Raw genomic sequence first — 25953 nt, 5'->3', positions numbered from 1 at the left:
CTACACATGTTGGGTGAACTATTATATAAATGTCAATTAGATCCAGTTGATTAATTGTGCTATCCAGTTCAGCTATATCCTTACTGATTTTATGCCTGCTGGATCCATCATTTACTGAAAGAGGAGTTTGAAGTTTCCAGCTACAATAGTGTCTTTGTCCAATTCTCTTTGCAGTTCTATCAGTTTTTGCCTCACTTATTTTGACATTCTGTTGTTAGGTGCATACATGTTAAGGAATGTGTCTTGGGGAATTGACCCTTTTATCACTATGTAATGCCCCTTTTAATCACTGATAATTTATCTTGTTCCAAGTATGTTTTGGATGAAATTAATGTAGCTAATACAGCTTTTTTTTGATTAGTGTTAGCATGGGATCTCTTACCTCACCTCTTTAACTTATCTGTGTCTTCATATTTAAAATGGGTTTCTTATAGTCAACATATAGTTGGATCTTATGTTTTTATCTGTTGTGACAATCTCTTGTCTTTTAATTTCTATATTTACTATTCACATTTTAAGTAATTCTTATATAGTTAGATTAATAACTACCACATTTATAACTGTCTAATATTTGTTGCACTTGGTTTTTTTCTTTTTTTTAACCTCTCTTCTTTTAATGCCTTCTCTTGGTTCTTATTGAGAATTTTATAATCGTCCATTTCTCTCCTATATTAACATCAATTATACTTCTTTTTTTAAAAAAGATTTTATTTATTTGTTTGAGAGAGAGAGGAAGGGAGAGAGCATGAGCCAGGGGGAGAGGCAGAGAGAGAGGGAGAAGCAGACTCCCCGCTGAGCAAGGAGTCCAATGTGGGGCTCCATCCAGGACCCTGGAATCATGACCTGAGCTGAAGACAGAGCTTAATCAACTGAGCCACACAGGCGCCCCCAATTATACTTCTTTTCAAAATATTTTAGTGGTTAGTATAGAGTTTACAATATATATTTACAACTAATCTAAATCTACTTAGGTCTATATTTATAATTCTCAATTCCTCCCTCTTGTCCTTTATAATATTGCTATCATTCACTTGACCAAATGCTGTAATCACCCTGTATATCGTTACTATCATTACTTTGAACTAATAGTTATCTATTAGATCAATTAAGAATAAGAAAAGTAAAAGGCTTTAGTTTATTTTTTAAATTTTTATTTATTAATTTTATTTAGTATTTCACTTATTTATTCTCTGATGTTCTTCATTCGATTATATAGATCTGAGTCTCTAAAGTATGCTATTTTCCTTCTCTCTGAAGAGCTTCTTTTAAAATATTTCCTACGGGTACCTGGATGGCACAGTCAGCTGGGCGTCTGATTCTTGGTTTTGGCTCAGGTCGTGATCTCAGGGTCATGAGATCAAGCCCCACGTGGGGCTCCCCACTCAGCAGGGAGTCTGCTTCTCCTCTCCCTCTCCCTATTCTTCTCCCCCTGCTCATGGGCTCTCTGTCTCGTCTCTCTCTCTCTCAAATAAATGGCTAAATCTTAAAAATAAAATAAAATAAAAAATAAAATATTTCCTTCAGGGCAGGCCTACTGGTGATATAATCCCTCAGTTTTTTATCTGAAAAAGTCTTTATTTCTCCTTCATTTTTGAAGGAAAATTTTGTTGGACATAGAATTTTGGTTGGTGGGGTTTTTTTTCAACTGTTAAAATATTTTACTTTACCCTCTTGCTTGCATGGTGTCTGGTGAGAAGTCCAGTGCAATTTTCATCTTTGTACCTCTATAGGTAAGGTGTCCCTCCCCTCCCCTGTCCCCAACTTCTTTAAGACTTCCTTTCCCTTTGGTTTTCTGAAGTTTAAATACGAGATGCCTTGGTATAGATATTTTAGTATTTATCCTGTTTGGTGTTCTCTGAGTCCTGTAGTTTGATGTCTGTCATTAATGTTGGAAAATTCTCAGCCATTATTACTCAATTTCTTCTGCTCCTTTCCCTCTTTTTTTCTCCTTCTGGTATTCCCACTACACATATCCTACACCTTTTGTAATTGTCCCACAGTTATTAGATATTCTCTTCTTTTGTTTTCATTTTTTTTCCTCTTTGCATTTCAGTTTGGGCAGTTTCCATTGACATATCTTGGTTCTCACTGATTCTTTTGTCAGATGTGTCCAGTGTACCCGTGAGCCCATCGAGGGCATTCTTCATTTGTGTTACAGTATATCTGATTTCTAGCATTCCTTTTGAATCATTTCTTAGAATTTCTATTTCTCTGTTCACATTCTTGCATATTGCCTACTTTTTCATTAGAGCCCTGAACATATTAATCATAGTTATTTTACATTCCATATCCCAGAAATCCAAAATCTATGTCATATTTGTGTCTGCTTCTGAGGCTTGCTTTGTCTCTTCAGACTGTTTTTATTTGCCTTTTACTATGCCTTATAATTTTTTGGTTGAAAGCAAACATGCCTTTGCTTTTAGGCAATAGGAACTGAGACCAACAGGCCTTCTGTGTGAGGCTTCCTATCAATCTGGCTAGGAGCTGGGCTGTGTTTACTGTTTACTGTGCCTGCTCCTCCCAGGGGCTTCAGTTCCCTCCTCTGTCCTTGTGTGTTTCAGCTTTCTCAATTGTAATCTGCTGTTACGATACTGGAGCCCTGCTGATGTGCTAGTGCGGTGTTGGGGGGAGAAGATTTCTATAATCATATAATTCAATCTCTGTCTTTTAGTGTGCCTGAGTCTCTGGGCTATGACCTTCAGTTTTTCTGTGTCTTTTTTGTGTTTCCTTTAGGTGAAACAGGAAGTCCATAAGGAGCTGGAGTTGGCTTCCCCCCGATAGATAAGTCTCTGATAAAGTTGGTCCTTTGCAGAGCAAACCTTTGTTATGAAGAACAACTCTAGGCATATATAAAAATAGTTACTTTCTCCTCACTTCTGCTTGAAACGTGAGGGAATTTTTGTCAGAGCCTCACCCTGAGGATGTGGTGGTATTCCTGAAGGTAAAGTCAATGTAAGTGTGGGGGCCTTTCCTGAAACTGCACTAGCAGGGGCTTATCACTTTCAGGCAAATCCACACTCAGCCTCCAGCAATTCATCAAAATTATCATTTAAGCATTCCTTCCATTTCATGGCTGTAGTGGCTTCTCCTTTAAGGGGAGCTGATGGAGGCTGTGATTCTCCATATTTACCTGTCTCTCCTGACGTCAGGCTGCTACTTTGCCCCATGATATCAATTTCCTGATGGGTCTTAGAAAAGTCATTTATTTTTGGTTTGTTCAGCTTTTATCCTGTTGAAAGGAGGGATGTGATGAATTCAAGCTTTTTTCATGTCATAGCTAAAACTGGAGTTCCACCATTCTTTTACTTTTAATCTCCTTGTTCTTTGAATCTAAGCTACTTTTCTTGGAGACAGCATAGAGTTTGGTCTTGCTCTTTTTTATTCAGTTTGACAATCTGTGCCTTTTGAGTGGAGTGTTTAGTCACAATTCTGCCCTCACTCCCAATGTCCAGGGGTTTTTTCCCACATCACCAAGCAATTCTCACACAACAGATGTGTGTCCTACATTTCAACTCAGTTCTGACACTTGCTATCTATCTGGAGGCAGCACTGGATTCCACAGATCGAGGGCTCAGTCCCACAAGACTGCCCCCCACTTCAGAACCCAACTGCAAGTTTAGGTTGTTAATCTGTGTTTCTGACTTGCTAGATATAAGTCAGAGGTTCCTCTGACCCCCTTCTTGGGTTTGATTAATTTGCTAAAGTGGCTGACAGAACTCAGGAAACCAGTTTACTCACTAGATTATGAGTTTATTACAAAGAATATTAAAGGATATGAATCAACAGCCAGATAAAGAGATACATAGAATGAAGTTCCACACAAAGGAGCTTCTGTCCTCATGGGGTTTGGGGCCTGACATGGTGACATGTGGAAGCATTCTGGTTCACCAACCTGGAAGGTCTCTAAACCCCATCCTTTTGAATTTTTAATGGAGGCTTCATTACAAGGGCATGATGGATTAAATCATGGACCATTGGTGATCGAGTCAACCTGCAGCCTCTTTCCCCTCTCTGGAAATCAGGGGTGAGAGTGAAAGTTCCAACCCTCTAATCATGGTTGGTTCTCCTGGCAACCAGCTCCCCCATCTTTAAGGGATTTCCAAAAGTCAGCTCATCAACAGAAGCTCAGTGGTGGTGGAAAGGGACTTGCTATGGATAACAAGACATTCAACTCACCTTTATGGCTCTGAAGCATTTTCAGGAATTGAGGACAAAAAAACTACATAAAAGATGCCACTGTTGCCCTCATCACTTAGGAAATTCCAAGAATTTTGGGACCTGTGAGCTGAAAACCATGGACTAAGACCAAATATATATTTCTTATTATAAATCACAGTATCATAGTAGAAAAAATTTATATTCAGGGAATTGTAAGGGCATCTGGGTGGCTCAATCGTTAAGCATCTGCCTTTGGCTCAGGTCATGATCCCAGGGTCCTGGGATGGAGCCCCATGTTGGGCTCCCTGCTCAGCGGGGAGCCTGTTTTTCCCTCTCCTCCCTGCTTGTGCTCTCTCTATCTGTCTCTCTGTCTCTCTCAAATAAATACAATCTTTATATTTAGTGAATTACTGATAGGGTTGGAGTTACATCTGCTATTTTGTTATTTGCTTTCTATTTTTCTCATTTTTTTTATTCTTATCCTCCTTCCTTACTTCTTTGTTTGGTATTGAATAAGTATTTTTTGTGTGTCATTTTAATTCTTTTGGGTTTTTTTCCCCTTTGCTATGCTTCTTTCATTATTTTCTTAGTGCTTGCTCTAGGTATTACAATATGCATTTCAACTTATGACAATCTAATTCTAATAATTAATAATAATAATAAGCCAATAATAATAATTAATTCTAGAAACTGTTCTGTGGGGGCAGAAAATTTTTTTCTTTTTCCTTTCCAGGTTCTTGGTTGAGCCAATAATTAAATTGATAAAAGACAGATTAATAGCAGAAAAACAAATTTTTTATGTATAAGAGCCCCATAAAAATATGAGACCCAAAGGGCAGCCAGGCAATTAAGATTTCTAGAACCTGGGTGGCTCTGTTGGTTGTGTCTGACTCTTGATTTCAGCTCAGGTCATGATCTCAAAAGGTGGTGATATGGAACCCTGCATTGGACTCCTTGCTCAGTGCAGAGTTGGCCTGGAATTCTCTCTCTCTGCCCTTTCCCAACTATCTCTCTATCTCAAATAAATAAATAAAATCTGTTTTTTTTTTTTTTTTTTTTTTTAAAGGCTTATAGACCATCCTGAGCCAAGGAAAGGTATAGGAGTCTGGGGACAGAAGAAGGATGGCCATTCATAAGAAGGTGAGAGGAAATGTTTGAAAAGCAAATGTTGCCCTGTTATGCAGGTAAAAGGTTTCTTAAAAGGTATCTCTAGCAATAGGTCTTTTCCTATGTTCCCCCTTTCCAATGTCAATATAGGCAGTTGAGGGGGAGGTAAAGAGCTTTTCCTTAATCTGCAGTTTCTTGAAAGTAATCAACCAAAAATAATCCTTATGGCAAAGAGGCATATTTTTGGGTGACAAATTCTGCTCCCTTTAAAGGCAGTCCCACCTTTAAAACTTCAAATAAGAAACTTCACAGTCCAAAAGTTAAGTTCCCAGGTTGTTCGAAATCTCCTTTGAACCAGTCTCAGTCTTGAGAATAGATCAGTTCAGTTAGAGTTCTCTCATTTTGGGAAGCACTCTTTTTTTTTTTTTTAAGATTTTATTTATTTATTTGACAGAGAGGCGGCGAGAAAGGGAACACAAGCAGGGGGAGCGGGAGAGGGAGAAGCAGGCTTCCCACGGAGCAGGGAGCCCGATGCGGGGCTCCATCCCAGGACCCCAGGATCATGACCTGAGCCGAACCGCTTAACGACTGAGCCCCCAGGCGCCCCTCAGGAAGCAGTCTTGCAGGTGGGCTCCCAAAGTTAGGTCCCTATTTTGCAAACAATCAGGTGAACAAAAGAAAAATAAAGGTTAATGGTTGGAGCAAATGATAACCTAGTGTCTGAGTCCTGAAGGCTGCCAGTTAAGGATATTTCTAAATATCAGGCTTAGAAGCATCTTCAGATGGAATGAGGACAGGCAGGGGCAATCTGACTGATTTTCCTCGTTTGCAGGTTGAATGTCTCTGATGATGTCAGCAGGTGTGCTGGTGAACTTTCTGGGTGGCCCATTCAACAAAAGGCATGAACAAGATTGTCTAAACGTGAGCTATTTGAGATCACGACCTTTTGAGATCATGACCTGAGCCGAAATCAAGAGTCGGACACTTAACCAACAGAGCCACCCAGGTTCTATCGTGGCAATTTTTCTGGTGTTTCTATCAAATTGTCTAGCTTTAGTACACAGGGCTCCATAAAAAAAAAAAAAGCAGTTTTAGTTTTCAACGATTCCAATTCAAAAGTTGGGAAGAAATTGGAAACATTAGTTTAAAGACTTGTAGTCAGTTATGTGAGGAGACTAGAAGAATTCAGGATGTAGTCCTGTCTACGGGTAAATAACAAAACCTCAAAGGCAATGGACAGTAATAGAATTGAATATCCACAAAGGTGTGCTACTGAAACATAATTTTGTCTCTCTGAAATCACTTTCATTGTTACCAAAGATAGCCAAAATAAGACTAATTTGTTTGCAAAGTAGGTCTAGTTTCAAAAAACTTGGCCTGATTATTTACATAAGTGCAGCAAGAAGAGTGGTTGACGACATAGGCTCTTTTAAATCTGCTTTGCTTGAACTTTTCATAAGGAATCTCAGACTGAACTTTTATTTATTTTACTTATTTTGAGAGAGAGGGAGAACCCAAGCTCCCACTTGAGGGGGGAGGGCAGAGGGAGAGGGAGAGAGAGAATCTCATTTTTTTAAAGATTTTATTTATTTATTTGTCAGAGAAGGAGAGAGAGAGAAAGAGAGAGAGAGGGAGAGAGTGCACAAGCAGGGGCAGGGGCAAGCAGAGGGAGAAGCAGACTCCCCGCTGAACAAGGAGACTGATGTGGGACTTGATCCCAGGACTCTGGGATCATGACCTGAGCCAAAGGCAGATGCTTAAGCAACTGAGCCACCCAGGCATCCTGAGAGAGGGGAAGAGAGAGAGAGAGAGAGAGAGAGAGAGAGAAAGAATCTTAAACAGGCTCCATCCCCAGCGGGGAGCCTGAGGCAGGGCTGGATCTCAGGCACCTGAACTGAAATCAAGAGTCCGATGTTTAACCGACTGAGACACTCAGGCGCCCCTCAGATTGAATTTTTAAAAGCCTCTCCAGGCTAGGAAGCCAAGCCAAAGGCTCACCATCAGATTTTGTCTGCAATACCTATAAATCTGGGTAAATTCCTCTCTTTGAGGTCCCAAAGATTTCCTGAGATGCCTGCATCTGCCAGGAAGTGACCTTCCTTATACCTATTTAGATCGTCAGGAAGTCTGTAAGCAAGGTAATAGGTTGGTTTTCCAAGTGGTTTTATTGGCCATAAAGGCAACCTTAGTTCCTTAATGCTGTCTGGCATATCTGATGCTATGCACATCTCTCTCAAATATGACATTCCAGTCAAAGCCTTGGTAATATAACAGATGTTTCCAATTTTGTCCTGTTACAAGGAGAGTAGATTCTTACTGAACTTTTGCATGTAAACTATTCCACCATGAAAATAAGAATATTCACTCACTAAGAGTTTCCAAATTCTGGAAGGATCAGGTAGGGAGAAAATGTAATTCTTTCATCTTTGTTTCCAAAGATACAGTTTACCAAGTTATTGCTCTAAGACATAGGTAGCTTAAGAAAAAATTTTCCTTAAATCTGGAAAAACAAAAGAGTTTCAAACAAAAAGTCATAAAAATTATAATCATCCTCATCCATGTATTCAGTCCCATGTTATTATTTCTTGTTTTGCTTGAATCCAATTTTTCCACTAGTTGTGGAAAATTCTTACCCATTGGGTTTTATGATCAGAAACCTCTGCTTGCCAGAGTCCTTTCCATGAATTCACTTGTAGAGGAAGCACTCTTGTGGGAATGCTTTTGCAAAAGTGTCAGAGAAAAACAGCGACTAAATGACAAAAGACTCACAAATGGCCACAGCCAAAAGGTCTGAGGAGAGTTCATTATAATACTATTAGCAAAGAAATTTGGTTATTTCCGTGACACACAAATTTTAAGATAATAACTGGAATTTCATGTAGTAACATTGTACCAGGACATACTAGAATTTTCGGAATTTCATTCAATTCTGGAATGCTTTTATATTGACACAAACACAACATGAAAAAGGCTTACTATTACTTCTTATTTGACAATGCTTCTCATGTAATTTAACATATAAAATGAGCCTAATTAGTGGAATATCGGCCTTTTTATAAGGAGAGACAAAAACCTTTTGAGATGTGTTAGGGACCCTCTGGAAAATTCCACAGTTGATTCAAGGTCAAAAAGACTTCATTTACAATTTGATTTAGGGAAGTTTGTCACAAATATCAAAAGGTTTAGACACTTGACTAGTAAGGATCACAGATCATTATGAAACAATACTTTGTTATCTATTTAACCAAAGTGACGATAAAAGATTTCAAAGGCAAACACAGATGGTTACATAGTTGTGAGCAAAACTTAGATCTTCTAATATTGAAGAATTTCTGTTTTCTTGGGGAATCCAAGACCTGATTAAGACAACATGAAACACAAGAAATTATTTTGATAAAAAGCAAAATCTTTTCTTCCTAGGCAGATAACTTAAAAAGTAAAGAGAAACTTTTCATTATCTCTTCCCAGGAGCAGACTAATAATAGTCCAAGAAAACTTTGTCTTTTTAGCAGTCGAGAGACAATCAAGTTTCAGTTTTATATAAATACACTACTAATTTTAAAGCTGAATTTCATAACCATTCTAATACATGTATTCATTCCCAGCCAACCTGACCACACAAGGTCAGATTCTCTCTCTTCCTCTCTTCCTAACTTTCTATTCAATTTGTCCTTGATTCTCTCCTTTCCCATCTGATATTTCACTTTCAGAACAAATTACTCTCTTTTTCCCTCATTTCCATTTCTCATATTTTTTCTAACCAAAAAACCATATTTGACTTTCCTTGCATACGGAATTTTTTCCCTTATGATTTCTGATAGTTTCATTATGTATATTAAATAGAATTCTTAACCCTCAGAAACCTTAGTTGCTAGTGAAAACTAAGAAGTAAGCAGTTGTCAACTGTTCCACCAGTATTCTCTATGTTGGCAGATTTGTGAATTCATTTCATAATTTTTAGAAGCATGTGCCCTTTTTAATAACACAGTCTTTCAATATGGCACAAAACATGTTCACAAATAGTCCTGAACATCTTTAGTTTCTCTTCAATAAGAAGCCAAAAGGAGATTAACCTATGTTCAGTAATTAATGTTTTACTATTTTGTCTTATTTGGAAGTGCTCTAGCTATTCAATACTTTTTTATTATTTAACTTAACTTTGCACAACTCTAAAGTTTCAAGTTACCAAACGGATTTTGGAAGCTATTTTCAAGTACACGCACCATAAAATATAATTATTGCTAAAAAGTTCACCTACAAACTCTTACCCCCCTTGCATCTATGTAAATCACTGCTCTTAACAATTATGTTTAAGCTACTCATAAAAACCTCATGAGACATTAGACAAAGTCAGCCTTCATCCCAAATTATTTTTCTTACTGACAAATTTTATAAGAGATGATATGAATTTGACTATAAACCCAAGTAGGATAAAAGTTACTTGTGTTATAGTCAATGTTGATAACTCTAAAGACATGTGTGTTTTAATTAAACCAATGAACTTCAACTAGCTTTAAAGATTTTATTTATTTGACAGAGAGAGAGACAGTGAGAGAGGGAACACAAGCAGGGGGAGTGGGAGAGGGAGAAGCAGGCTTCCCACTGAGCAGGGAGCCTGATGCAGGGCTTGATCCTAGGACCCCGGGGTCATGACCTGAGCTAAAGGCAGACGCTTAACGACTGAGCTACCCAGGCACCCCTTCAACTAGCTTTAATAGTGAATATTTTTCCAGATCATGTGAACCTGAAAAGGCTTTGGGTCAGTTTCTGTTATATTTCTGAGAACTTTAGGAATACTTAAATTATAAGCACTTAATTTTAAGCCAGTTAAATAGAGCTTTTTGATAAATTAACTTGGCAGTACCATCCAGAGGCAGAAAAATATCACACATCTGCAATATGCATATACAGACAGACATAAACATACAGACTGACACAAACAGAGACCCTACAGCTGTTGTTTTAAATTTTTAGCCATGAGTCAGGTACAATAATCCAAAACTAACCAGCTGATAAAAGAACAGTTGAATCCAAAATTTGTTTTGGCAGTTGGGATAAGTTAAATTTGCCTGCTCAGATGGCTAAAGCATTTTACTCATAGTTGTGGAGAGGACATTTAAGAATTTTCCAATTTCCAAATCAGTCCTTTCCCCCCCCCTCCTTTGAGGAGAAACTTCTCCCTTAACACTTTCACTTCAAAGAATGACTTTTAAGTCCTAAAGAAGATGGAGGTAGAAAATTCACAGCATGGGGCGCCTGAGTGGCTTAGTCGGTTAAGCGTCTCCCTTCAGCTTGGTTGGTGATCCCAGTGTCCTGGGATCAAGTCCCGCCTGGGGCTCCGCTTCTCCCTCTACCCGCAGGTCCTCCTGCTTGTGCTCTCTCTCTTTCTCTCTGACAAATATTTTTTAAAAAAGGAAAATTTACAACACGAAGGCAAGTTTTCTTTAAGGAGTTTTGGGATATACTTGCCTATTATCAGAGATTGAGAGTCATTACTATTTAAAATCTCCTTTCTTTTTCTTCAGGACAATTCTGTTTCCAATGACCTGCTCTTTTACAATACTCACAAGCATTTTGAGATGAATAGGAGAGGTTTTGGAATTGGTAAGGATAAGTGAGCTTTGAGTTGCTTCTAGAGCAACAGTTCTGGTTTTGTAGAGATTTGCAAGACAAGGAGTTGTTTCTAACTCCTCAAAGAATTGAATTGCAGCTTGAATATCAAGACAATGACCCACCCAGCCAACCAAACTTGCTTCTTTAGGTCAGGTAGATTTCCAACTAAGATGGAAATCAAAAGATTTCTATGTTCTTAAACTTCAGGGTTTAATGCAGAATGCCTTTTTAAAAAATCGGTATAAACAGTTCAACAAAAGCCTTCGAATGCTCTCATTCTTTCTGAGTGCACAGTTCAACCGTGGACCAATTCACCTTAGTGGGGGACTTTAAAATTGCTCTTATCAGTCCCTGAACATTGACCTCCAGCTGATCCATTCCCTGATCATTTGTACAAGGGCCTGGGAAAAATTCTAGTTATCTGTTGGGGGTGGGTGGGTGTGTTGGGGTACATTCCCCAGGAGACTGTCTGGCTTGTCTGGTAACTATAATATAATCACAGGTGGGAAGAACACCCCTTAACAGCCATTTGAGGTCTTTGTGAGTGGGATTATGAATGGCCACTAATCTTTTCAGCTCTTGTCTAAACTTGGTAGGATCTTCTGAAAGTGGAGGTAAAAGGGCTTTATAATTTAGAGTATCTGCTGCTGTCCAGGGGACATGAATTCTTTGCAAGGGGAACGGAGGCTGTCCAGGATACATCTGCAAAGAACATTGCATAGGAAAACCTGATGTTTGCAGAGCCAGATTACAGAATCCTAGAAAGTAGGAGGGACAGAACAGTGAGCCCTACTGCCCATCTCAGAGGCTTCTGCTAAATTAATTTCCTGGTTTTAGTATTTATGTGGGTAACCTGTTTACCCCAGGCCTGGAGATCAACCCAGAATGCTCTATGGAAATCTTGCAAAGAAAAGGAAGTCAAACCAAGCATTTGGGTGTTGAAGGGATTTTCTGGGAAAGTTGGAGGAATTGGGGGGTCTCAGGGAATTTGTTGAGGTCATGGGCTGGATTTTGAGAGAGACGGTTTAGATCAAGGGTCCAGAGATCCAAAAGATCTTCTGGAGGGTCAGGGACAGGGAGTTGAGGATGAGGAGAAAGGTAACTCATGTTAGATGTAGATTTTAATTTTCGTTTCTATTCTTCCATCTTATTAAGGGAGTCCCTAGGGCTAGCCATTATTTTTTGTACCCGGTTTTAGCTTGGTCCTTTTGTGGGTACCAGTAAGACAATTGTTGTTTAGGATGAGAGCTCTCTCTTAAAAAAATTGTTTTCCTTTTAAATATAGCCAATTCAAAGGATCCATCATCGGGCCATTGGTGAGTAGGACCTTACAGCAACTCAACCCAATAAGCCTTTTGATGGCTTGATCATGAACACAAGAGGCATCCCTGAAGGACAGAGCAAAAGATGCAGCCCTGCCCAGTTCTACAAAGTTCACTCCCAGAGTTAGCCTAAGAAAGATCTAGCCACAGATGGGATGCAACCCACATTTCTGTCCGGCCAGATGAGTAAAATTCGGTCTCCAGTTTCCCATGAGACTACTGGACAAGGAGAGCGAGACAACAAAAGGCCTGGATGTGCCGGGACCTCGTGGGACACATTCCTCTAAGAGCTGGCACAGCGGACAAAGACAACACTGCTTAAGGGATGCACAGCCTATTCGACCGTCCTCCAAATGCACATCAGTACATGCATCCTCCGGTTGGTGGAGGCAAGAGAGAATATGCTCCTCACCGGTCATAAAGCCACACTCACAAGGAATAGAACAGGATGAGAGGAAAACCTCATTCTTCTTCTTTTTTTTTTTCTTCCCCACGTGCACATTAACAGCTTTAGCCAAGTCTTGGGTTTCTCAGCACCAAATTAATACCTGAGAGGGATGTGTTGCTGGGTTGGGGATTGTGTGTTGTTGTACAATATATGTTGTCGCATAGACATTTTCTTGAGGTTGATGGGTGACCTAGTGTCAGTCTCACCCATTTTGTGACCAACTTATCCTAACTCGGGAGCCTAGCATCAGGTGGCCAGACCTCTAACTGCTGTGAAGTGCTGATCTGGGCCACCACACACTTGCACTTCCGAGATCTCCATTAGCAATGGCTTTACCTCCTGTGCAAGTTCACTCACAGCAAAGTTTGTCTACACAGACACCAGTCTGCTAAGAACCATGAACTTGTCATCTGTGAGGCCAGTGAGAACAACAGGCTATAGGACCTATGCCTGGTTTCCACCCTATGGTTTTCCTCCTTATGACAAACGACACAAGACACAGAGACAAAAGAAAACGATGACCATCTCTGGGACGAAAGGGATCAGTAGAAAATAAGAGTATTCATAACAAATCTTTACCAGAGTTGCTATAGCCAAGGGAGAGTTCACACAAATATTCTTTCCTGCCAATCTAAATTTACAAAAAGAAAAGGACTCTTACCGCTCTCGCTTCAGTCAGACTCTGCAGGCAGGGATCCAACAGACTGACGTGGTAAGAATTCCTGCCTTCTGCTGGCTTTGGTCAGAGGCCCCAGGACCTCTCAGCAGTAACATCCCCAGAACCAGCAGTGTCCAGCCAGTCAAGGTCCTTTGCGGTCGCCAACTGTAAGGGTGGAAGAACTTTCCCTTCTTCCCTTCTAGGAGGTTCTTTGGTTGGTCCAATAATTAAACTGTTGTAAGACAGAGTAACAAAAGAAAAATAAACAAATTTCACAGGTGTGGAAGCCCCATAAAAATAGGAGCCCCAAGAGGCAGCCAGGTGATTGAGGCTTCTAGAACGTCCTGAGTTGAGGAAAGGTGTAGGGGTCTGGGAGGATGAAGGAGAGGAAGACCGTTCACAAGAAGGCAGGAGGAGATGTTTGGAGAACAGGTTGTCCAGTTACACAGATGAGCTTCTTAGGTAAAAAGGTATCTTTGATAATAGCTCTCTCTCTTCTGGTACAGGCCTCCTTTCCAGTGTAAATTTAGGCAGTTGAGGGGGAGGTAAAGAGCTTTTCCTGAATCTACAGTTTCTTAAAAATAATCAGCCTAAAATAATCCTTATGCCAGAGAGGCATATTTTTGGGGTGACAAATTCTGCCCCCCCTAAGTTTCAATATATCTTCTTTTCCTCTCCCCTCCTTTGTTCCATTATTATCATATCTATTTCTACATATGTTATATACTTAACAATACAGTGTCATAAGTTTTGCTTCATACAACTTATGTCTTTTAAAGAAGTTAGGAGAAGAAATAAGAAAATATATTTAGAGAGTCTTTTATGTTTACCCACATATTTATCATTTCTGGAGCTCTTCATTCTTACTGTGGATTTGAGTATCATCTAGCATCACTTCCTTTCAGACTAAAGGATTTCCTTTAGCATTTCTTACAAGATGTGCCTGCTAGCAAAGCACCTTCTCAATCTTTCGTTATCTGGGACTGTCTTTATTTCACCTTCATTTATGAAGGGTGGTTTTGCTGGATATAGAATTTTTGGTTGACAGAATTTTCCAGCACTTTGGAATATGTCATTCCACTGCTTTGTGGTGTCCGTTGCTTCAGGATTGATTCATTTGTGTAATTTCTATCTTTTTATTAAGATCGTTTTCACTGGTTGAATTATTGTTTTCACACTTCCCTTAAATTTTTGAATTTTTTTTTAGTTCCTTAAACAGGTTTATAGTAGCTGCTTTAAATTTTAGTCCGATAAACCTCACATCTTAAGGACACACAAACACAGAGACCATTTCTACTGAATTTTTTTCCCCTGAATGTGGTCACACTTTTCTTGTTGCTTTGCCCGTGTCACAATTTCTTTGTTGAAAACTGGATATTTTATGCAGTATTGAAAAAGGACTTCAGCCATTTCCATTTTGACCTCTGTCTAACTGATTAAGTTCTTCTTTCCAGCTTCATCTCTGCACTCATGCAAGAGCCCCTGGTGGGAATGGAGACTACGCTCAAACCAGAAGGACTGGTCTGAGACAGCGAGACCCTGCACGCCAGACCCACCTGAACTTCACTGCCCACTTGCACCTACCCACCCACCAGTGTCCCACGTTTTCTTTTTTTTTTTAAGATTATTTATTTATTTATTTGAGAGAGAGAGAGAGAGAATGAGAGAGAGAGAGAAGCAGACTCCCTGCTGAGCCGAGAGCCTGATGTGGGGCTTGATCACAGGACCTGGAGATCATGACCTGAGCAGAAGGCAGACGCTTAACTGACTGAACCACTCAGGCACTCCCCGACATTTTCCTCATAAAACCCAGACGTGTCTTTGGCACTTTGGAGACAGTCTTTGAGACACTAGTCTGCTGTCTCTCCATGTGGGTCTCATTGAAATAAACTCCTTCTTTCCCCACTACTCGTCTCTCTGCCTTGGAATTTGTCAGTGGCAAGTGGTGGAACCTGGTCTGTTTGGAACCCCCCGAGGGAGCCGGGTGCTCTTGCACCCCCATGCCCCCACTACACTCTCTTTTAGCAACTATGTCTTGTAGTTTCCCTGCTGAGTGTTGTTTGTGTGTTTAATAACTTGCCTGGACTAAATCTGTGAAGTCTGACTGCCCTGCAATGTGCATCCACAAATGTCTCTGTTGTTTTGTTTTTCTTGCTTTTTATTCTGTAACCTAGTTTCCTATAGTCACCCCCGTGTCCGCCTAGATTAGTGTTCAGCCAAATATTGCCCAGAGGTTGTACTCAAAGACCCTAAGCCAGGAAGGCCTCCACTCTCCACTGACAGATCTATGAATAAGCTGGGGAGCACATTCAAAGGTCAAGGTTTGATTCCCCCAGGTCTGCTCAGGCTTCTATTTTCCATCGAGCCCTGGTGTCTCCCCTGTACACCTGGCAGGCTCTGTGGGCCAGGGATGTGTGAGTGGCTTGGACTTCTCCTGTCCCTGTGACGTACACATACAGCCTTGGTCAACCCATGATATGCGGGGCATCTACCCTCAGTCTCCCCATGACTGCTTCTTCTCCCTAAATGTCCTGTTAGATTCCTTTTTTTTTTTTTAGATTTTATTTATTTATTTGAGAGAGAGAGAGAGAGAGCACAAGCGGGGGGGGGGGAGGGGCAGAGGGAAAGAGAAGCAGGCTCCCCGCTGAGCAGGGAGCCCAATGCGGGGCTCGATCCCAGGACCCTGGGATCATGACCTGAGCCGAAGGCAGACGCTTAACAACTAAGCCACCCAGGCATCCCATCCTGTTCGATTCCTATGTAGACACCAGTCCACTGTTTGCTATTTCAGGCTAGCAGAGCTGCTGGCCCTCTCAGCGTACTGGCTTTTGAGATCACCATTTAAACTGATACTGCTCCTAATTAAGTGAGACCACTCTGGCCGTGGCAAAAATCTGCTGGTTTTTACAAGCTCTCCTGACTGAACTCTGAAACAACAGAACTGCGGGGATCGGAACAGCTCCAGGCAAGAACATTATAGAGTCTTGCTGACCTTACTCAAAATTCAGTAATTTTCATGAACAGCCACTTCTCAGTTTGTTGGGTATCACCAGTCAATTTCCAGGGTGCTGAAATGGTTGTCTTTGACAGCTCTGACCAAGCATTATAATTGCTTTTTGGAGACATGGTTTGTCAAGCTCTTCACAGTCTCATGCTAGAAGTTTCTCTCTGAGCAGGATGTTTTTATAGTGTCTTTCCCAAGCCTGGGGATGTGATGTGCAAGAAAGGTAAGAGCTCTGGGCTGACAGCTTTCCAGTCTGGACTCTGCCACTTACTAGCTCTTGTCCTCTGCAGTTTTCCTACTAGAAAAGCAATGGGGGTCGGACAGGGTGGTTTCCACAGCTCCTTCCATTCTGGAAATGTTAAATTTCTAAGAGAATTTCCCTAGTAAATTTACACAGTGGACCTAAAAAGATTAACTGATTTCATCCTTTCTATAATCCTGATGTCATTTTTTTAAAAAAAGATCTTACTTATCTGAGAGAGAGAGAGAGATGGGGAGCACGTGCACAAGAGTGAGTGGAGGGGCAGAGGGAGAGGGGGAGAGAGAATCTCAAGCAGACTCCCCGATCAGTGCAGAGTCGGATGCGGGGTTTGATCACAAGACCCTGAGATCATGACCAGAGCCGAAACCAAGAATCAGGACACTTAACCGACTGAGCCACCCAGGCACCCCAACCCGATGTCAGTTTTATCCAAAATTTTCTCTCTAAGGAAATTTTTAAGTGTGTGCTCCTTCTAAGAAGAGGTAATGGTCCTTTGACTCCAGTAGAAAGGAAAGGCTATTGATTTTTTTCTCTCTTTTCTTCTTTTCCTTCTCTTGTCTTGTCTTTTTTTTTTTTCTTTAAAGATTTTATTTATTTATTCGAGAGGCAGTGAGCAAGAGAGAGAACACAAGCAGGGGAGGGGCAGAGGGAGAAGCAGGTTCCCCACTGAGCAGGGAGCCTGATTCGGGGCTGGATCGGATCATGACCTGAGCTGAAGGCAGACACTTAACCGACTGAGCCACCCAGGCGCCCCTTCCCTTGTCTTCTTTCTCTGTCCCTCCCTCCCTCTCTCTTGCCCCTCATATACTCTTCCATCCTGACATGGTGAGCTCGGATGTCCTATCACGCATTATACGAAGCACTTCTTACACAAATTATCTCACTTACTTTTCACAACAACCTTTGTAGGTGGGTCCTGTTCATTACTACGTTTTACAGATAAGACAACTGAAGATCAGAAAAAGTCCCTAGCTGGCTCAAAGCTGAATAGTTAGCGTCTACCTCTCAATCCCCTCCTATTCCACAGCTCACTGCTGCACGGGTAAACAGGATCCGAGGTGGCCGGTTATGCAGTTCTGTCTCCAAGAGAAGTGGCTGGGAGCTGAGGGAAGAAGGAGGCCCTCCTGCCTGAGAGCCATGAGCCATGGCTTCCAGCAGCGTAAGAGCTGCGCCTGGCCCTGACTTTGGATGGAGATGGTAAGCAGAGAAAACCAAGTCAGCGAGCCACGGTTGCTCGAAAGTCAATGTGGGGCTCTTTATGGCTTCTTTATGGGTGAGTAGCGACAAGCAAGCCTGGTGGTTGTTGAGGGCTTTGGAGGCCAACCCAACGATTTTTATTTTGTTTTATTTTTGAATTTTATAAAAGGGGTGTTCCTGGAAGGTTTTGTTGTGCAGGGAAGGGACGTGTCTGGAGCTGTGCCTTACAAATAGCATCATCCCGCAGTTGTGTGTGGGCTGCATTGGATGGAGGAGGGATTGAGAAAACACAGTCAAGGTCATGGTCCAGAGAGAGGTCCTGAAACCTAGCTAAGGGGTTAAATGAGACAAGATATGGGGCAAGAGACATTACAGAAGAAATTCCGCAGGACGTAAGGAGACTTTCAACCTTCAAAATAGAAGTCAAAATTCCATGATAACCCTTGAGATTTTATTTCTATTTAGCTATTTTAGAGCCTCTGGACTGTGTGTCCTGGAGATCAGGTCAAGCAGTTGCTGTTTTGATTATTTTTGTTCTCTAATGGGTCAAGAGATGGCTGTATATTTTTTTCAATAGAGTTTTGTCTATTTTCTATTTGTGTTTTGTCTTCTCAAATTCCAAATTGTCAGCTCGTATAATTTGTGATATCTAAAATCTAGTACTGGTTGAGAGCACCAGCTTAGAAAAACCATTTGTTTTTCCTTTACCAAAACAAAACATCTTCCCCAAATGGCAATGTTCCTGACCAGCTTTTGATGGTGGAAGAAGTAGGTAATTTGGAGCCATCCCATAATGTAAGGGGCGGCAGCTTCCCTTTGTTGTCACTGCTCTCAGGAGCAATTGGGTTCCATCCACCAGACTCGGCTTGAAAACGTTTCTTGGCTTATGGAACCCCCTTTTACTTTCCTCTGTTTCTGATTGCTTTGTTTATTACATTAGTAGCCAGGGTACTGCAGTCGGGTTTTGTGTGCATGCGTATGCATGTGTGAGAAAGCAACCTCGTGAGGACAGAAGAGCTGTCCTTTCCTTTCTCAAACATTCTATAAATAGCAGGGCACCTGGGTGGCTCAGTCGGTTAAGCGTCTGCCTTCGGTTCAGGTCATGATCCTGGGGTCCTGGGTTTGAGCCCTGCATCAGGCTCCCTGCTCAGTGGGGAATCTGCTTCTCATTCTGCCCCTCCCCCCTGCTCATGCTCTCTCTCTCTCTCTCTCTCTCTCTTTCAAATAAATAAATAAATTTTTTTTAAATTCTATAAATACCAAAATAGTAGATATAAAACATTAATTTCATCATTCCCACAGGAGCTAATTTTACCTCTATTTCCCTGCACTTTTTGGGCAATACATTACTCATTGTAGAGCCTTTACATTTTTTTTTTAGCAGACGTAATGATATGGATCTATTGTCCTTTAAGGGACACCCTTGATTAAGTGGCACTTTTTCTTTCCCTGCTCCATAAATGGGAAATTCAGAAATTCCTGATAGGAAGAACAATATCCCACCCAAGGTCGCATCAGAGGCCCCTTGTAGAGAATGGGGTGGAATGAAATCCTGCCCTCATTGACGGGAGAGGTCAAGTCACCGCGGAAGTTGGTCAAGTCGCCCTGGACCCTAGTTACCCACTGCAGGATAGATGGGATTGGCTCTGTGACTTAGTTCTTTTCCAGCTCCCTAACTACAACTCTATCTGAATGGTGAAGCCCATTCTTGCTCCGGGAGAGAGGGAAGAAAGTCATTGCTCATGTCTTACTTGTCCAGCCTCTGAAGGACTTCAGATTGGCGAAGCCTGCAGGGACAGTTCATGGCTTTCATAAATATCCTCAAGGAGGCCCTACTTTTCCTACATTCTACATTTCATTTTTTTTAAGATTTTATTTATTTGAGAGCTAGCGAGAGTGGAGAGAGAGCATGAGTGGGGTGAGGGGCAGAGGAAGAAGCAGACTCCCCACTGAGCAGGGAGCCCAATGTGGGGGCTCAACCCTGGGACTCCGGGATTATGACCTGAGCCCAAGGCAGATGCTTAACTGACTAACAACCCAGGTGTCCCATAGCTTTATGTTTCTTTTTTTTCTTTTTTTTTAAAGATATTTATTTATTTGTCAGAGAGATAGAGCACAGGCAGCGGGGAGCGGCAGGCAGAGGGGGAAAGGGAGAAGCAGGCTCCCCGAGAGCAAGGAGCCCGATGCGGGACTCAATCCTAGGACCCCAGGATCATGACCTGAGCTGGAGGCAGATGCTTAACCGACTGAGCCCCCTGGGTGCCCCATAGCTTTATGTTTCAGTAAGAGCTGTGAGCCTGACTTGGCCCTTGCAATCTCATAGAAAATGTCTCCTTTTCCCTCCCTCCTTCCCCCCAAGCCCAGCATTTTCCAAGAGGAGAAAGTTGGAAGAGGCAGACATAGGGCAGTCTCCCCTGGGGTCCACTTGGCCTGGCGGAGCTCACTGGCCCCCTGCCCCTCAGCAACTGTCTGCCGGGGACTTCAGCGGGGGTGGCAGGGGAGGCTCTGGGAGGCGGGGCAGACACTGCCGCTCTGCAGGGCACCTGGAAGAGTCAATATTGAAAAGTCTGTTTGTTCTTTTGGCTTCCACCTGTTGGCAACTCCATAATCATAGCCACTCATAATAAGGAAGAAGGGACAGCGGGGGAATTCCTGTACTGGGACAGTGAACGTTTCCACTGTTTTCTCCCAGGGCAGGGGGGGGCCGGACCAGGAGAGCCAAAGGGCCTTCAGCTGCGAGCAGTATGTGAGCAAGAAAACATAGAGATGCCAGGAGGGAAGCTCCCGTGGAGCTTAAAGGTGACTCAGGGAGCGCACTTCTGGGAAGTGTCCCTGTGCCCTTCAAGCCTACCTGCTACTCTCCCGTATTGGGTGCTCCCCTCCCCCACAGCAGAGGAGGCAGCAACTCGCAGCACAGGTGTCTAAATGCTCCCCACCCCACTGGCTTACTCAGACCCTCAGCCATTACTTATGGCCCTGTGTCTTAGAGAACACCGCCGTCACCCAGGAGCTCCCTCCCCCTGCCTCTCTCCTCATCCTTCTACATCTCGATCTCCCTCCCCTGGTTCTGAGACTAAGGGGCTTCCCCACCCCCTCTTATGCCCTCAGTCCCGTTGCCTCTTCTGGAACCAGGACCTTTGACCCCTCCGCACTCAGCATCCTTTCTTTCTTCATCAGATTCTTGACCACGATCTACAAACACTTCTGAGTCTCCTCTGCATTTCTCTAGCCTCCGCTGCCAGCCTCCTTCCTCAGGTCTCCACTTCCTCCCTTCCCATCCACTCCCAAGGCTTCCAGCACTCCCCTCAAAATAAAAACGAAAACACAATGCAGCAAAACCCCTGTTGTAGGACCAGCAGAAAGGGAGAAAGAAAGGGGGTGCTATCATGTGCACCAGCACCAGAATGGTCTGCCCACCAAGAAGAGGCTGGGGAAAGATTCGTGGAGAAGGGGACATTTCAGTGGGGCCTGGATGCATGCGTAGGAGTTCCACAGGCAGACAAGGAAGGGAAAGGGCATTCCAGGCAAAGCAAGAACTCCCAGCGGCCGCTGTTGGGCAACAGCCTGTGTGCCTAGTAGGGGTGCCTGTATGTGTGTTTGGGGGAGACTGGGCGAGGCTGGAAAATTAGCTGGTGGCCAGAGAGTTTGCCCTGGAGGGCCTTGTGTACCACACTGAGGGTTATCCTTCAGCCTGAACCTTGGGAGGCCTCTGGAGATTTATTTAATGCTTTATTAATAAATATGTATTGGATAATTTATGACATGGGCATGCATGCCTACAGTTCACTGTATGGAAGAGGCTGGAAAAGCATAAAGGACAAAATGCACGCAGGTAACAGCGGGAGTGGACCTGGATGTGGTGGGTTTTTCACAGGTGCAGACCCACAGGGAGAGAAAAGCAGGGCTCCTGCGGGCTGTGCAGCCTGTAAACATTCTGGAACCAGGGCAAGGGGCCCAGTGGGGACTCGGGAACAGAGGGGCGCGGGAAGTCTGACCAGTCAGGCAGGCTAAGTCAGCAGCAGCCCCGCCCTCAGCACCCAGGCTCCCTGGCAGTCTGAGGTCGCCTCCCGCCCGCGCAGACCCCACCGCGCGGCGCGTGCGGATCCCGGAGGGCACCCAGGGGGCGGCGGCGCCCACAGCCGGGGCTCCAGGCGCGCCGCTGCCACTTCTGTGGCGCCGGGGGCTGGGCCAGCCGGCGCGGATTGGGGCGGAGAAAGTGGAGCAGCCGGGCCTGGCAAGAGGTTACCCGACAGCTGTGAGCCGAACCCGCGGCGCGGGCGGTAGGAGGGAAGGCGGCGACGCCCAAGGTACAGGGGTGGAGTAGGGTTGGAGGGTTGCAGGGTGCGCGCTTCTCCTGCCCCCTCTGCCCGGGGCAGCCGGGGACCCGGCGCTTCCTCCCTGTTCCCCGGGGCAGCCAAGTGTGCGCGTCTGTGTGTGCAGCACATGGAATTGGGAGGCGGGTAAAAGGGAGGCAGGGGAGGCTGTGCCCCACCCCAGGGGAACAGAGAGGCGCCCCCACCCCTGCCCCCAGGCCTGACCTGGCCCTTGCTCCCTGGTCGCGCAGATGGAGGGTGACTGGAGGAGGACAGAGAAGCCCTGGGGTTGAGATCAGGAAGGACCTCAGGGACCCTTTTGCCACACCCAGCCTCTTCATTCAGATGGGGAAAGTGAGGCTCAGAGAGAAGTGACTCGCCCAAGGTCACAGGTCTAGAAAGGAGAACCCACTTGCAGGTCATTGCTGCTAGGAGCTCTTGCCATGTGGGTCAGGACAGCAGCATGGCTGTTGCCTTGTGTAAAACAAAAGAACTGAAAGAGAGAGAGACAGAATCAGAAGACCAAGAGACAGAAAGAGAACCTCCCAGAGCAGAGGAAGTGGGTCAGGAAATGGGCTGCTACTGGGGCTGCACTTCCTCCCCGGCCGTTCCTGCTGTGGTCTGGGCACGTGACGCAGCCGGCCCTGCTGACTCTGGCCCAGGTGCCTGTGCCTGCGTGCCTGTGTGTGTGTGCGTGTGCACGTGTGCGTATGTGTATGCATGCACCGCCACGTAGTGAGTCTCCCGGAGCATTTGGGAAAGCCCGTTGTATGTCTGTGCACTTACACACAGTGGACTGGTGGGGGACCTGCCCCGTGTTTGACTCTGAGGTTTTTATGGACAGGTTCTGGCATGGAAGGGACCCTTTTAAAGCCGTTATTGTTCTTTTTGTTTAATTTCCTTTAAACAACACACACATACACAAAGTGGCCCGTTATTTCCACTCATATCCATCCAGTGACCAGGTGATTTCTTTGACATCTCAGATTGTTTCCTTTCCTTTAACAGAAATTTGGTGAGGCCCAGTTGATTTAGAGCCCAAAAGTGTCCCAGCCACGGGGGGTGCAGGGTCTGTGGGAGCTGCCAGTCAATTCAGACGTCCCACCCGCTGAGGTGTGAACAGGGAGGAAGCAGAGAGGAGGGGGTGGCCCTGGGAGAAGAGGAAGGGGGGGCACGGTGAAGAGAAGAAGGAGCCTCTGAGCCCATGGCACAGACCACTCTTCGGGGACCCGCACTTCAGGAATAGGGTTCCCCAGTGCTCAGAGAGGCGGCACAAAGCAGGGAGATCACCAGACGGACATAACAAAAGACAAGAGCTCGTCAGCCTGATAATTTCTCATGCAATCTATTCACTTTTGAGAGTGAAAGTAAGAGTGTTAGTTGCCTCTGGCAGGACACCTTGGACAGACGGGTCAGCCTCGTGGCAGCCAGTACACATTCAGGGGCAGACATGGGTTTCCTGGCTTAAACCTTGCTACAGCCCAGTTGCCCTGCTGTCCTTCCCATTTTATAGAAAAATTAACTGAGGGACAGAGAGGCAAAGTATCATGCCCAAGGTCACACAGCCAGGAAGTGGTAGAGGTCGAATTGGAACCCGGGCAGTGTGGCTATTCCAGAGCCTGGACTTTCAGTATCGCATGACCCTAGCCCTCCATTCGCCACCAGCATTAAGATAGAGGGGACTCCCGTGTCCTCTGCCAGGACTCAGCATGGGAGCTTTTGGCTCCTTGTTTCCCCTTAACAGCCGCTCTCGGTGGTCCACTTAGCCTGACTTTATCTGGATAACAGGACAGCTGTGGTTGAAGGTGAAGTGATTAGGGGTGTGAGGAAGGAAGCATGCTGTGGGCTTGGTCCTCTGCAGGCCCTGCACCTTGTTCGGGTGCTCTTGGCCCCCGGTTTCTAGGTTCTGACTCATTCTTGCCTGGTAACCACTCTGGCTTTTCGGACCCGGTCCCTGAGGATGGGACCCGTATGGACTGGGTTAGACATAGCAGGATCCTCTCGAAGGCCCGTGTTGGGAGTGGGGTCCTCAACACCCTTGTCTGCCTGGGGTGACTCGAGGGGGCCTCGTCTGATGGACAGAGTGACATCCAGGGGCCTCTCCCCCCTGAAGAATATAGGATTTTCTTCTGTGACAAATTCTCGTGGAGACGATGTATTCCCTTTGTCGGTTTGTTTTGGGACCAGTCCTGGCTTTCTCAAAATGTCAGTGAGGCACTTTCTTCCCCGTCCTGCTTGTTGACACATCCGGGATGGGCTGGCTGAGGGAGGTGTTGCTGGGGGCAGGGTGCCTGACCCTGGGTGATGCTCCAGGCGCTTGTTGGACCTGCAGGAAGGGAGGAGCAGCTAGGCTGCCCACGTGGTTCAGGTTCCAAGGACCTCTGCCCCACTGAACTTGGGCCAAAGACCCTTTGTTCATGAAACAGAGCTGCCCCGCCTCGGTGGCTGGGCCTGAGAAACTGTGGGAGGGAAGGACCTGTTCCTTTTGTAAGGGAGCTCCCCGGCTTGGCTCAGCACCCAGCCCTGGCTCCTGGCACTTCCCCGCGTCTGCAATTCTCGGCCCTACTGGGCTCGGATTAAAGGTGGGAAAGCGGGACTTAGCACCAGACTGGGGTGTGCCGGCATCGGGGGAAGTAGGAGGCTGGCGACAGAGGCTCAATTACCAGGGCAGACAAGAAGAAAATCTCCCATTAGCTGCATGATGGGTTTATTTTCACATTATTTATTTTAGAGATTGCTCCGTGTTGAGATCCAGGATTTGCAGCTGGCCCAGGTACACGGATGGAGCTTTGCCACGTTGAACCCACATAACCACACACCTGCACCCACTGGGAGGGAAGGGGCGGAAGGCTGACTTGCTGGAGCCCTACCCTGAGCAAACACGGAAACTCAGGGACCCTCTTGCCCCTGCAGCTGGAGGCTGGATGCAGAGAGAGGAACCAGGCGTGGCTGAGAGCTGGGCACAAGTGAACTCGTTCAACCCTTATTCCAGCCTCATGAGATAGGTACTATTATTATCATTCTCCCCATTTTTATAGATGAGGAAGCCAGTGGAGTAACGTGCCCAAAGGTCATACAGCTAATAAGAGGCCAATCTGGGCTTTGAACCCCTGCAGCCTGGCCCCAGGGCCATGGCCTCAACCATTCCTCAGGCTGCCCCTGTGATTGTTGAGCCCAGAACCAGAACCACACATGTTCTGACCCTAACCAGCCATGTGTCCTCAGCCTGAGTTTCTTTCCTCTTCAGTGAAATGGGAATAAGTACCCGCCAGTCCATTTCAGGTGAGCTAATGGGTAGGAAAGAGCACCCTGGGGAAGGCTTTCATGGTCCCTTTGGTTGGGGTAGCTTTACCTATTTAGCATTTGCTGTTGACCTCCAGGGTCTGGGGCTTCCTCCCCTGTCATCGGTCCTGGTCAGTGTGCGAGTCTTAGACTGAAATGCCCCAGAGGGCAGGGACAGCCTGTCTCACCTAATCAGCATCTGTGTTTACGGAGCCCCTTTGGGGCCACCTAAGGGTTACCAGGGGATCTGGTTTAAGAAGAGAGGGCCTGTCCTCTCGGAGGGATGAGCTCCAAAGATAGCCAGTGCTGTTGGAGTTCAGAGCGGGTGGCGCCAAGCACATTTGAGCTGGACCCAGAAGAGTGGGTCCACTTTGGAAAGACACAGAGAAAATGGAGGCGTTGGAGGTAGGGCCTGGGACAGAGCACAAAGCACAGCGGGCAGAGACATGTGGGTGGGTGGCAGGAGGGCCCTACAGGGGGCCATGTCACTGACTCACTGTGTCCAGCTTCCAGCAGAACGCTGCACTCATCACTGCCCCTGGGGCTTTTTTTTTTTTTTTTTAAGATTTTATTTATTTGACAGAGAGAG

General features: G+C 44.8%; 1 protein-coding gene and 1 long non-coding RNA gene across 4 annotated transcripts in view; both read left to right on the top strand.

Annotated features, from left to right (window-relative positions):
* The first annotated feature begins 2858 nt into the window (after positions 1–2858).
* Positions 2859–15201, top strand: LOC112808686 (uncharacterized). 2 transcript variants are annotated; one of them, XR_012376487.1, is made up of 5 exons: positions 2859–2952; positions 5225–5298; positions 6098–6186; positions 12164–12194; positions 14761–15201. It is a non-coding gene; the product is annotated as an uncharacterized lncRNA (long non-coding RNA). The 2 variants fall into 2 exon arrangements; XR_003204415.2 differs by having other exon boundaries at positions 12164–15201.
* Positions 15202–21838: 6637 nt separating this feature from the next.
* CRACR2A (calcium release activated channel regulator 2A) overlaps positions 21839–25953 on the top strand; it is a 129702-nt gene continuing 125587 nt past the window's right edge. The window contains exons 1-2 of one of the 2 annotated variants that reach the window (XM_073886984.1): positions 21839–22076; positions 24814–25087. The gene's annotated coding sequence lies outside the window, so the exon portion shown is untranslated. The remainder of the gene's footprint in view (positions 22077–24813; positions 25088–25953) is intronic. The other variant, XM_025851807.2, reaches the window with a different exon arrangement.

This window comes from Callorhinus ursinus, unplaced genomic scaffold, assembly GCF_003265705.2.
Source record: "Callorhinus ursinus isolate GAN/ISIS: 27379988/994484 unplaced genomic scaffold, GSC_fseal_2.0 scaffold74, whole genome shotgun sequence".
Classification (NCBI taxonomy): Eukaryota; Metazoa; Chordata; class Mammalia; order Carnivora; family Otariidae; genus Callorhinus; species Callorhinus ursinus.
This window is presented reverse-complemented; position numbering and strand designations above follow the sequence as displayed.